Source organism: Fundulus heteroclitus, chromosome 17, assembly GCF_011125445.2.
Source record: "Fundulus heteroclitus isolate FHET01 chromosome 17, MU-UCD_Fhet_4.1, whole genome shotgun sequence".
Taxonomy (NCBI): Eukaryota; Metazoa; Chordata; class Actinopteri; order Cyprinodontiformes; family Fundulidae; genus Fundulus; species Fundulus heteroclitus.
In genome coordinates this window covers 12,141,178-12,152,150 of record NC_046377.1, presented here as the reverse complement: position 1 = coordinate 12,152,150, position 10,973 = coordinate 12,141,178, and positions in this window count along the sequence as shown.

The following is a 10,973-nucleotide window of genomic DNA, read 5'->3' as shown; positions in this document are numbered from 1 at the left end:
TATTTTGATTTGCATCAGTTTTTAAGTTGCCAAATCATTTTCTATTAATTCTTTTTGTTGGTTTATTAGACTAAGACATTTAAAACCAAGATTTAAAATATATATGGTTTACTCTAACTGTAGAAAACAGTGAAATTAAACTCTTATTACTTAGTACATTTTCTGTTTTTATCTGCATCAAGGTAAATGCTTTCATTAGGCTATCAAAGAAAACTTCGTTAGGTACTTGTGCTTAGTACAAGAGTCCTAGAACAAGTACAAGAGATTAATTCAGCTTAGACAAAGGCATTGACCTGACCAATAAAACACTGACATTGTAGCACAGCAAAATATCCTAATCATAGCTGAAGCAGTGATAAATGCAGTGTGACAAATGCAGCAGTATCTAACAATATCTAACATTGCTTAAAGAGAACAATCTATAAATTTAACAATAATAATGTTAATTTCACAGACAATGTCCTACGTGTATTTGTTTTTGGACCAAACTAAACTGTTTCAGAAACAGTCAACCAGAGGGTAATTTCTCAACTTTCCCAGTTCTGATGACCAACACACCTTGGGTAAGATACTGAATCCTACCATGCCCCACAAAGTGAACCTCAAATTTGAGAAGTTTTAGCTAGAAGGGTCAGCTAAAAACTTATTTGGATTCCAGGAAATGGCAAAGAAAAGAATTGCCTATTTTGAAAAAAATATGTCTTTATTTCCTTAGTTGAAGAATTTGTGGTGTAGGACATTGTTAGTAAAAACTTTTTGCACGGTAGTTGCTCAGCTTTCCTTGTCTTTTTTGTTATTACATCCATTTTCTAGTTCCCCAAACCTCTGGTTCCTCTGGCTCAGCTGCAGTCAATCAGTTCACACACTTGGTTCCCATTCACCAAGAACCTTTCCTAGTATGTATACTCCTTGGTTTTAAGTCGTTTTCAGTTTTTGTTGCTTCGTTACTGCTTTTTGCGTGCTCTTTCTTAATAGTGCTTTATCATTTTCATGGTGTGTTTTTATGGCATTAGTTAGTTCACCATCTTTGGTGATTTTGACATTATTGCAGCCAAAGGTAGCTAGAATAGCCCTGAATATTTGTTAATTATGTAGTTAGGCAATTAATTTTCTGTCATACCATTCCTATTGTAAAAAAAGTAATTTTAATTAAAATCCAGAGAAAGGTTGTGAGTGAGTTATGTCTGACACCATACCTCACGATGGTGTTACTGCACACCAACCTGTCAGCTGATTCAAAGAAGGCCCTTACACTAGTCGCTCCTTTACAAGAAATATATTTGTCTGTTTCCTGTTTTGAAGAACATGGACAGTTATGGCATGAAGAGAGAATCAACTAAAACTACAGTTAATGCAGCCTGTCTCTTGAGCAACTGACTGGAGGTTTGCTACCTCAGCTGATTACCTGACTAATTAGCTGGTAGGACTTGTGCTATGAGTCTTGTGAGTTTATATCTACAATTAAGTTTAGTAACATTTTTAATCATATTATATAGCAAAATAAAAAATATTCAGAGTTGTCATCACTAATTTACTTTAATTTAAAAAAGTATGAATAATTGTTGCTTTTCTGTTTAAAGAAAAGTGATTTTGGACCATACTTTAAATGGTTGCATACATACCATGATACCATTGGATTTTTTTAAATGAATGTTATACACAGTTAATGACCATTTTCTATTTTTTCAGTTTTAACTAGAAATGATTACACTGCTTTATAGATCCAATCTGTTCTATTCAGACATAATTTTATCTGCCACTTTGTTGTTTCCCAGCTAACAACAGTATTATGTTCAGCTGGATATTTTTTGCTGAGTTCCCTAAAAGGTCTTAATGGTCAAACAAGAACCAGTCCCACTTTACCTCCAAGCCATCTGCCTGTTGAGTTCACAATCTGAGAGACATGATTTCAGCGAACATACACATTCACAAAATGAACATGCACCCATACAGATAAACTGTGGTCATTTAATCGGCCCTCTCAGTCCAGAAAAACAAATATCCGCACTTACCTCCATGCCCTTACTGTCTCTCACACACACATGCACACAAAAACCACAGAGCAAACAACATCTGCAGCTTGTGGCAAATCAAAGCTTTGATCTGAGGTCACATCCCAGCCATTTTGAAGAAATGTGACCGTCATCTGCCTTCACTCATGTGCTGTTTGTTCTCCAAAAAACAAGCTCAGGAGGAATACATAACATGTCCCCTTTAAAGAACAAAGCCACCATTTACTGCACACAATGTACAAAATTCACAGTTTACCTCTGGGGTCCCCCCACCACTTCTAAACCCTTTTATGTGCCACTCTCTTTTGTTTTAATTCTGGACTCGTCACACATTGCTGTCCATCTAAAGTGTTTAAAAAACGTTCTAACTGGATATAAATTCCGACTCTACCTCTAAGTTAGGCATCTGGTGGCTATCAGAGTTAATCACCCAACCTTCGTTGGACTGCCTGTGTCACACAAACACACAGCGTTTATTGGAATGCAAAAACACATTGGACCGTGTTGGACTGCAAGGACAGCAAAGAGGTAGAAAAAGGAGCAAGATGAAGACATGCAGGGCAGCAGAAGGTTATGAAAGAGAGAAAAAGGGAGGGAAGAAAAAGAGGAGAAGAAGGTGGCAGGATGTGTGAAATGGGCAATGACACGTTTGGGCTTTTGGGAATGAAGAGCCATGATAATAATGTAGGTTTGCTGCTTAAATAGATGTGAAACAGAGGTGTTAAATACCTTGACAGCAAAGGTAGACCTCATTTTCGTTTGTGTGCCGGAAGCAAGCGAATAATTCAGATAGAGAAAAGTCAAAATCCAAATCATGGTCAGAACAATATGTTGAGTTCTAACCAAAGTCATTCATTCTGCTGCAATAGTAATAGCACTGCTTTATACTTGAATTTTATGCAACAGGAACTAAAATAATTATTTTAAAAGTGTGTATTTGTTTTCAACCCCCTTTAACTGTTCTGCTGCTGTTCTGTGCATTCACAAATCACGTAATTGTTCAAAGAATCAGCCAAGAGGCATTTGATGAGTCTAAAAAAGGGCTGCAGAGATCAGCAGCTCAGGAGGGAGAAAGTGTAGACAGCACAACTATCAGTCATCTGGCATTTCTGATTGAGTTGAAGGAAACAAGCCCTTGTTGAAAAAGCTTTATAACCTGTTTTTATCACTGGGCACAAGCCATATAGGGAACACCTTAAAAATATAGAAGATGCTCAGTTTATGTTCGACTCAGACATAAACTGAAACTCCAAACTGCTACAACGCTCAGTCTGAACACGTCATCTCCACTCTGAAAGCAATTCTGCAAAGAGGAAGTGGCAAAAATTACAGAATTGTAGGTTTACAAGGGGGCTCTATAGAGCATTGATTCTATAGAGCTGAATACAAATGCAAATCACCATGTTGCTATGTCGCATAAAATCCAAATAAATGACATTGAAGTATGTGATTGTAACCTGCCAAAATGTGAAACAGTTCAAGGGGAATACAGTTAATACCTCTGTAAGCTACTGTATTTAACAGAGCTTTTAATTGGTCACCTTTCAAGTTTTGGTGTAAACTTGTTGAAAAAAAATTTTTTTTAAAGTGAATTCAACACAGTCAGAACTGAATATCAGATAAATTGTTACGGAGTTGAGAAAAAAAGGTTCTAAATATACAATATATAATCACTCAATCCTCTCCCTATACTGTTGCAAAAAGCAGCCATAAAAGACATAAAAGAAGCGTTGTCAGGTTTAGCAGCCTTAGTGGCACACTGAGATCACAGGCTGTGTGATTTGGACAAAGATGTTTCATGGTCAGGGTTAGCAGAAATCTGCGGGGCTGAGGCGACGCAGGGCCATCCTGCCGGGGAGGACAGGTCAGGGCCTGGAAATGATAAATCCACTTATGAATATATGACAGGGAGAGGCAGGCAGGCGTCTGTTCTCTTTTCTCTTCCACAGACACGAAGACACTCTTGCCTTTTTAGAGTTTCGGAGCTCAGCTATACCCAAAATCATCACTTAGAGGGCAGATACACCGCTTTCCTGAGGCACTTTGCCCTGATTGTTAAAGCTATCCTCTTAAGAACGCAGTTAGTTCAGTCTTTGTGCTTACCTAGTGGCTTTTAGCTAAATTTTCATCATTGATTAATTGAGCTGGAGGAGTTGTCACCCTCAGAGAAGACAGATAAATTACCTCTGATCTGCTTACAGTTAAATAGAAGGGCTTGGATCTCTTGATTATCCCTGATCCTGAACGTTTCACACAAACAATATCCACTTGCTTTGTGTTGAGGTTTCAACACAAAAGGTTTGCACTTGCGCTCAATCACATAGCCACAGTGTGACCCTTGTCATGCGTTTTTGTTCTTTTAGGCAAGCTAATACAATCTGCATATTTCCACATTTGTCCAGGATTTCTGGACAACATGCTTGTTTTATGTAAATCCACACAAAAATAAAAGTCGCAAGAGCGACTGCAAGTTTTAACATTCCCAGCGCATCGTATCTTGTTTGCAATATTTACAGTAAAATTGCATTCTGAGATTCAAATTGCAATTAAAGTGAAAAAAGATTGTATCGATTCTTCCCATTTGGACCAAATAACCTGGGAGCGAAAGTTTCCACCGGTTAATGACTGCAGACATCATCTGTGTCCCTTAAGTGTGTTTAGATGTGTGTATCTGTATCAAAGGAACAGTATGTCTTCTACAGCATTTAACCATAAATTGCAATGTAATTTATAGCATTAATGTTTAATTTGAAACTTTTTAGTTCAGTTAAAAACATAAGAAAATGTATGTTTAGATGGCAGGAGTTCATACAGGGCACAGACTGGACTAACGGTGTATCCTAACCTAAAGTAAAAGTAGCAGTTATACAGAATCTAACAATTTATAGACAAGTTTAAAACTAATAAAATGTGTCCAGTTGCTTTTATACATCCATCCATCCATCAATTTTCTAACATGCCTATCCCTTGTCCAATTACTTTTATTTGAAACAAAAATCAAAAATTAATCTTTTTGCTGCTAACATAATTTCGCCTCTCTTGCAAACAATTTGTGCTGACAACGCGTGGACCACGCAGCAAAATTTCACCCGACTCCCTTTACTGTGTCATCAAATAGGAGGAGCGTGTCAGGTATGCGGTTCTGTGACAGACTGTTGGTGGCTGTCAGGTGTATTCTCACATCTTTCCTGTAGGGTGTGACATGTTTTAAATCAGAATCCGCAAGCGGCAATTTAGTGGGTAACCAATGACAAACTTTAACAAAAACTAAATACATAATGATGGGGTCAATCTATCAGCTGAAAGAAGAAGAGGCCCGCTACTGCAGTCACAGGGCACCACCATTTTTGGAATCAATGCCAGAAGTTCGCATAGGAAGATTTGGACATTAAAATATGTGGAGACAGAGAGAAAGGTAAGGAAACCTAGACCTAAGGTCAGTGGATTTAATACTTAAACCTAATGTAATACCAGCAGTTAATCCCCTCCCCTGAGAGCCAACTCTAACATTGGTGGATGAAAAACTTAAATCTAAGTTCATTGGATTTAATACGACTTCATTAACTTCGTGTTGGAACTGACTTTGGGCGATTTTGGGAGCCAGTTTTTTTAAAATGTTTTTTTTTTTTATTATTCAAGTCATAAACAACATGGATTAGAGTCGGAGGATCAAGCAAATCATGTCGGGAGCGACTTGCAGCGATTTCTTAAGACTTCCGGTGTGTACTCCCGGCACTGATTGTGAAAATGACAATGTCCTGTCCCTGCAGTAGTGTACTCTTGGAAAGAGGAGTCTAAACTAAAACTTGGTATTAAAGATGCAGCAATAGACCAAGTAAACTAAACTAAATCATTAGTTGTAGCTGTTCAAGATTTCTGACAAATAATATAGTCTAATAAAATCTCTTGTTTTCTCTCAGTTAGATTACTGTACATCTGTGTGGTCAAGGGGCTCATGGGACATGATACAAATACTACAAATAGTTTGAAATGAAGCAGCTTGCTTTGCACTCAGGTGTGTTTTCAGAAGTAATGTTAATGTGAAGCACATTAGATTGTTAACATGAAACATCTTACCTAAAACATTATAGACATGAATTAGAAACATTTATTTTAAATGGTTTGGAAAAGATATGTTCAAGAAAAACAACTATACTGAATGATTTTATCAATCCTGTCTCATATGGATTACATATGTATTATGTTCTGTATGTATATGTAGTTAATCTTTATATATTATGGTATGCATATCTTAATGCAAACCTTATTTACAGGAAGAAGAGACATTCCTTCATAACAGCATGTTTTAATTTGATTTGATCTATGGCATTTATGTATTTTTTTTATCTTTATTTGTGTTTGTTGTGTATTTTTGTTGTTTATGTTTAAAGTATCAACCCCAGGACGGGTAGCTGGGGTAGCTGCAGACAACTTAACATAATTAGGGATCCAAATAAAATATATGTTTAAAAACAACTGTCTGAAGTCACACGGGGCAATTTTTCCTCTGCTGTGGTTAAAATATGTTAAAATGTGCTTTTAGTAGGTTCCCAAGCTAAACAAACAAGAAACAGTTGTCTATTGGTTGCAGGACTTCATGGGAGGTTGCAGCGCATATGTACTGAATTGGGCTGTTTTTCGCTTTTATAAATTAGTTGTCAGATTTCTTAATCACCAATTCCATCATCCTTTTGTTCATCGTATCAAAGACACACAGTTGTCCTGTGATTCTCATCTCTGAGCGTGCTCAGCAGCACGGCTCTGATTGGGCAGAGGGAGAAACACCATAGCAACAGCCAGTTGATGGATTAAAGCTGTAATAGAGAAAAGAAAGTCACTGTGATTACACACACACACACACACACACACACACACACACACACACACACACACACACACACACACACACACACGCACACACACACACACACACACACACACACACAGTGTCACTTGATTAAATGAAAGTAGGAGTCAGAAAACAACTTACTTCCTCTTTGTGTGACAATTTTACCCCCTACAAACAAACACACATATATTCAACCAGTCTGTCAATCATTTAGCTGCACTGTAGGAGACAAGCATGGAGGTTTCCCATTCAGCTATCACTCTGGTAATAACGAGGAATAGCTGCAGTGTTTCCCCCATGCCCTTCTATCATCTGCGTTAATCAACACCGTGTGGAGCCACTCCACATTTATTACTTCTTGATTAATCCAGTAATTATGAGAAAAACTCTGTAACCGTCACTTAACAATAACGAAGGCTCTGTGTGTAAGCGCAAATGCTTGGTATGTTTTATTGCATCCACTATCATGGAGGTGTGCGCACAGAATTAGGCAAATGTGCAGGTGCAGTTTTTGGCGGGCTAATAGAAAGTAGTCGTGCGGGCATACCCAGCCGTGCATTGTAAATCATCACAGCTGGTCTGTTCGTTCCTTCAAGGTGACATTCAGCATCACCTGCACTTTTACTTTGAGGTGAGCCTTCAAATTAGAAAACCTGTAGAGTCATGATTAGGGAGGGCTGTGTGCCGGAGCAGTAATTTGGAAAATTATTTGGATTTTTCTTGAATGACTAAGGAGGGTTTATTAACTCCTGTAAAAACTGTTTGATTAAAAAACCTTGAATTTTTATACAGATGGCAATGTGTTGAATCATATTGGCAATACTTACATTTTATGAAAAGTCCATTCTGTTGAAAACAGATATTTACATAACTCTGCTTAAAAAAACACATATCTCACTGTCTGATATTGAATCAGACAAAACCTTTCCTACACTGGCAGTTGGGATTACCAAAATTATTTTCATTTACTATATGCTTCGATAATGAGATGATTCTATAGGTATTTTTGTTATCCCTTTCATCAAATTCAGAAGTTTACAATCACTAAGACTACTATGCCTTTACACAATGTGGGGATGCCCAGATGATGTCACTGTGTGTTCGATAAACAACATGAGCTACTTGGAGGCACACCTGTAGATGTACAGGACATCTAAACAGAATTTAATGTCATGAAAAAGTTTGATATTCTTTGTCACTCATTCCGAAAGTGAAACTCATATTATACACGTCACTTATACATATAGTGTAATATTGCAAGCTCTTATTTCTTATAATTTTGATAATTATGCCTTTCGGATAATGAAAAACCAAAACTCTGTGTCTCAGAAAATTTGATTATTACATAGAATCAATAAATAATTATATTTCAAACAGAAACATCAGGCTTCTGAAAAGTATGTTCACTTCTATGCACTCAGTAGATGGTAGGGCTCCTTTTAGATGAATTTCTGCATCGATGCAGCATAGCATGGAGGAGATCAGCCCGGGATTCTGCTGAGGTGTAATGGAAGCTGGGTTGTTTTAATAGTGGCCTTTGGGTCATCTACATTGTTAGGTCTGGTGGCTCTCATCTTCCTCCTAACAATACCCCATAGATTCTCCACAGTGTTCAGTTCAAGCCAATTTGCTGGCTGTCAAAGAATAGTAACACCCTGGTCCGTGGACCAACTTTTGGTACCTTTGGCAGTGTGGGCTCGTGCCATGGTATGCTGGAAAATTAAATCAGTGCCTCCATATAGGTTATCAGCAGAAGGAAGAAAGAAGTGCTCTAAAATTTCCTGGTAAATGGTTGCATAGACTGAGGACTTCAGAAAACCCAACGGACCAACATGGCACCTCAAATCATCACTGACCATATAAACGTTCAAGCTTGGATGAGTTCAAGCCTCATGAATTCAGTGACTCTTCCTCCAGACGTCCTCAGATTAGAAGTATTCCCAATGCTGGCCTTGCACTACACCTCACAAATATTGCAGCGAGCATAATATGCAGCACATTTCGCAAAGTAAAGCCATACTTACAATCGCTTTCTATCAGCCATGCTTGCTCAGTTTGCTGGACCAGCAGCTACTGATGTCATCACACTCTTGTGCGTACAATGCTGTCTGGCATGGCAAATCAGTACCATTTGATTTTATGTGAATCGGTACTTGGTAGTACTGACGGGATTCGGTCGGTACACAAAAGTATCGAATTTGGTACCCAGCCCTAACTAAGAAACAGTTCAGTTCTTTTGTCCTTAGCCAGGGTATATCGCTTCTGACGATGTCTCTGGTTTAGGGTAGGCTTCGTCTGTAAGTAGCGGCTCTTGATGTGCTGTCTCTAGCTTTTGGACATCTGTCCAGTCAGCAGTGTTTCCCATGACTTTGGGTTGTCACTATCTGTACGCCATAATCATCAAAATTACAAGAAGGCTTAGAAATATTTAAATCTACATGTCATGATCCACAGTATGTATGAATTCTTTTTCTGGAATGAGTGACAAAAATACTGTCAAGCAAAGCCTTTTATGATATTAATTTTTTTTTAGATCTACCTGTATTTTAGAGGCAACAACTCAAACAGAAATGCTTCCTTGTGTGACATCATGGAAAAAAAGCAATCGGTCAAGCTATCAAGAACAGAAATGTGGCCCTCCCACAAAATGTGGTTCAGTCCTTGGTAAAGTTTACAGATGCTGTAAAGGTGCACATTCATCTGTTCAAACATTTCTATAAACAGTGTGGAAATGCGGAGATAGATACTGTGACCATAATGGGAACATGTTTTGCTGTGAAATGAATGTCTTATCCCCAGAAAAAAAGCTAAGATCCCTGTGAAGATACTGGTTGAATTTGGTAAGAGTGTAATTATCTGTTGTGAAACAAGTCATTTACAGACATGGACTAAAAGACCACCTACAGGGGAAGATGCCATTACGCCAATGTAAAAAAGTTAACAATGATCAGAGGAAGAAATATGTTAAGCTTGGTGAGAGATGTCCTGTAATCAGATGAAGCTAATGTTAAATTGTTGGGCTATAATAGCCAAACTACATTTAAAAAAATAACATGGAAGCCTGCAAGCCTTTAAACTACTGTGATGTAGAAGGAAATCGGTGATTTACAATGATCATCACAAAGTCCTGATCTAAGTCCCATAAAACATTTGAGGTCAGAGCTACATTTGTTTGACTAAGTTATACAGGTTCTGTTGGGAGGAATGAGCCAAAATTGCAGCAAACTATTGGTAGGAGCTTGTGAAATGAGACCCAAACTGTTTGACCTGGGCTATATAGCAATAGTAAAGTAGACAAACTGGTGAATATTCGGGTTACAGGGTGCAGAAACTACTTTTCTGATAATCCAACTGCTTTGCATCGCATACAAGAAGCAATAGTCAAATGTTTTTTACTTCAAATATTTGTGGACGAAGTAGAAATAATTCATTCTAGACTGGTATTTATTTTCTTGGAATAATAGTACACCCTAAAAACATTCATTGATTAAAGCCTACTGGTGAAACCACTTCTTTTTGTGTCCCATTACCAGTTCAACCCCACATGACCATAGTAAAATGTTAAAATGAAGATCACACGGCACTTTCTGACTTCAGAATCTCCTTCCTTTTCTCAAAAGCTTAAAATCAAGAGACTGTAGGAGCAGGATCTCCGCTTGCCATTTTTCCAAGTACTACAGTCTCAGACTTTGTCATGTTCTTGTATCCAAGCCCATATGAAGTGCTTCACATGCTGCTAGGGATCATCTTTAAAATCAGGAACACCTAATTTGGAAAAGGTATTTGACTGTGCCTCATCTCTGTGTGCTTGTTACAAATCTTTCAGCCTACCGACTCATTGGTAAAGCACCTGAAAGAAGGAATTCAAATAAATTCACACTTAGGACAGACGGTCAGTGCTGCACATCCTGCTTTATTCTTGTCCATGTTTCTTTCTGCTGATGTATGTCCTTCTGTTGCATACATATTTTTCCCCTTATCACATTTCAGGGTATTCTTAATCTCTTGATTTTTCATTTTCACCACGCTGTTTTTCACTTGCTCCACCCTCCTCTCTTCCTCCTTCCCATCACCATTTTTGCCTCTTTCTAGCGGTGGATTATTTTTGGTCT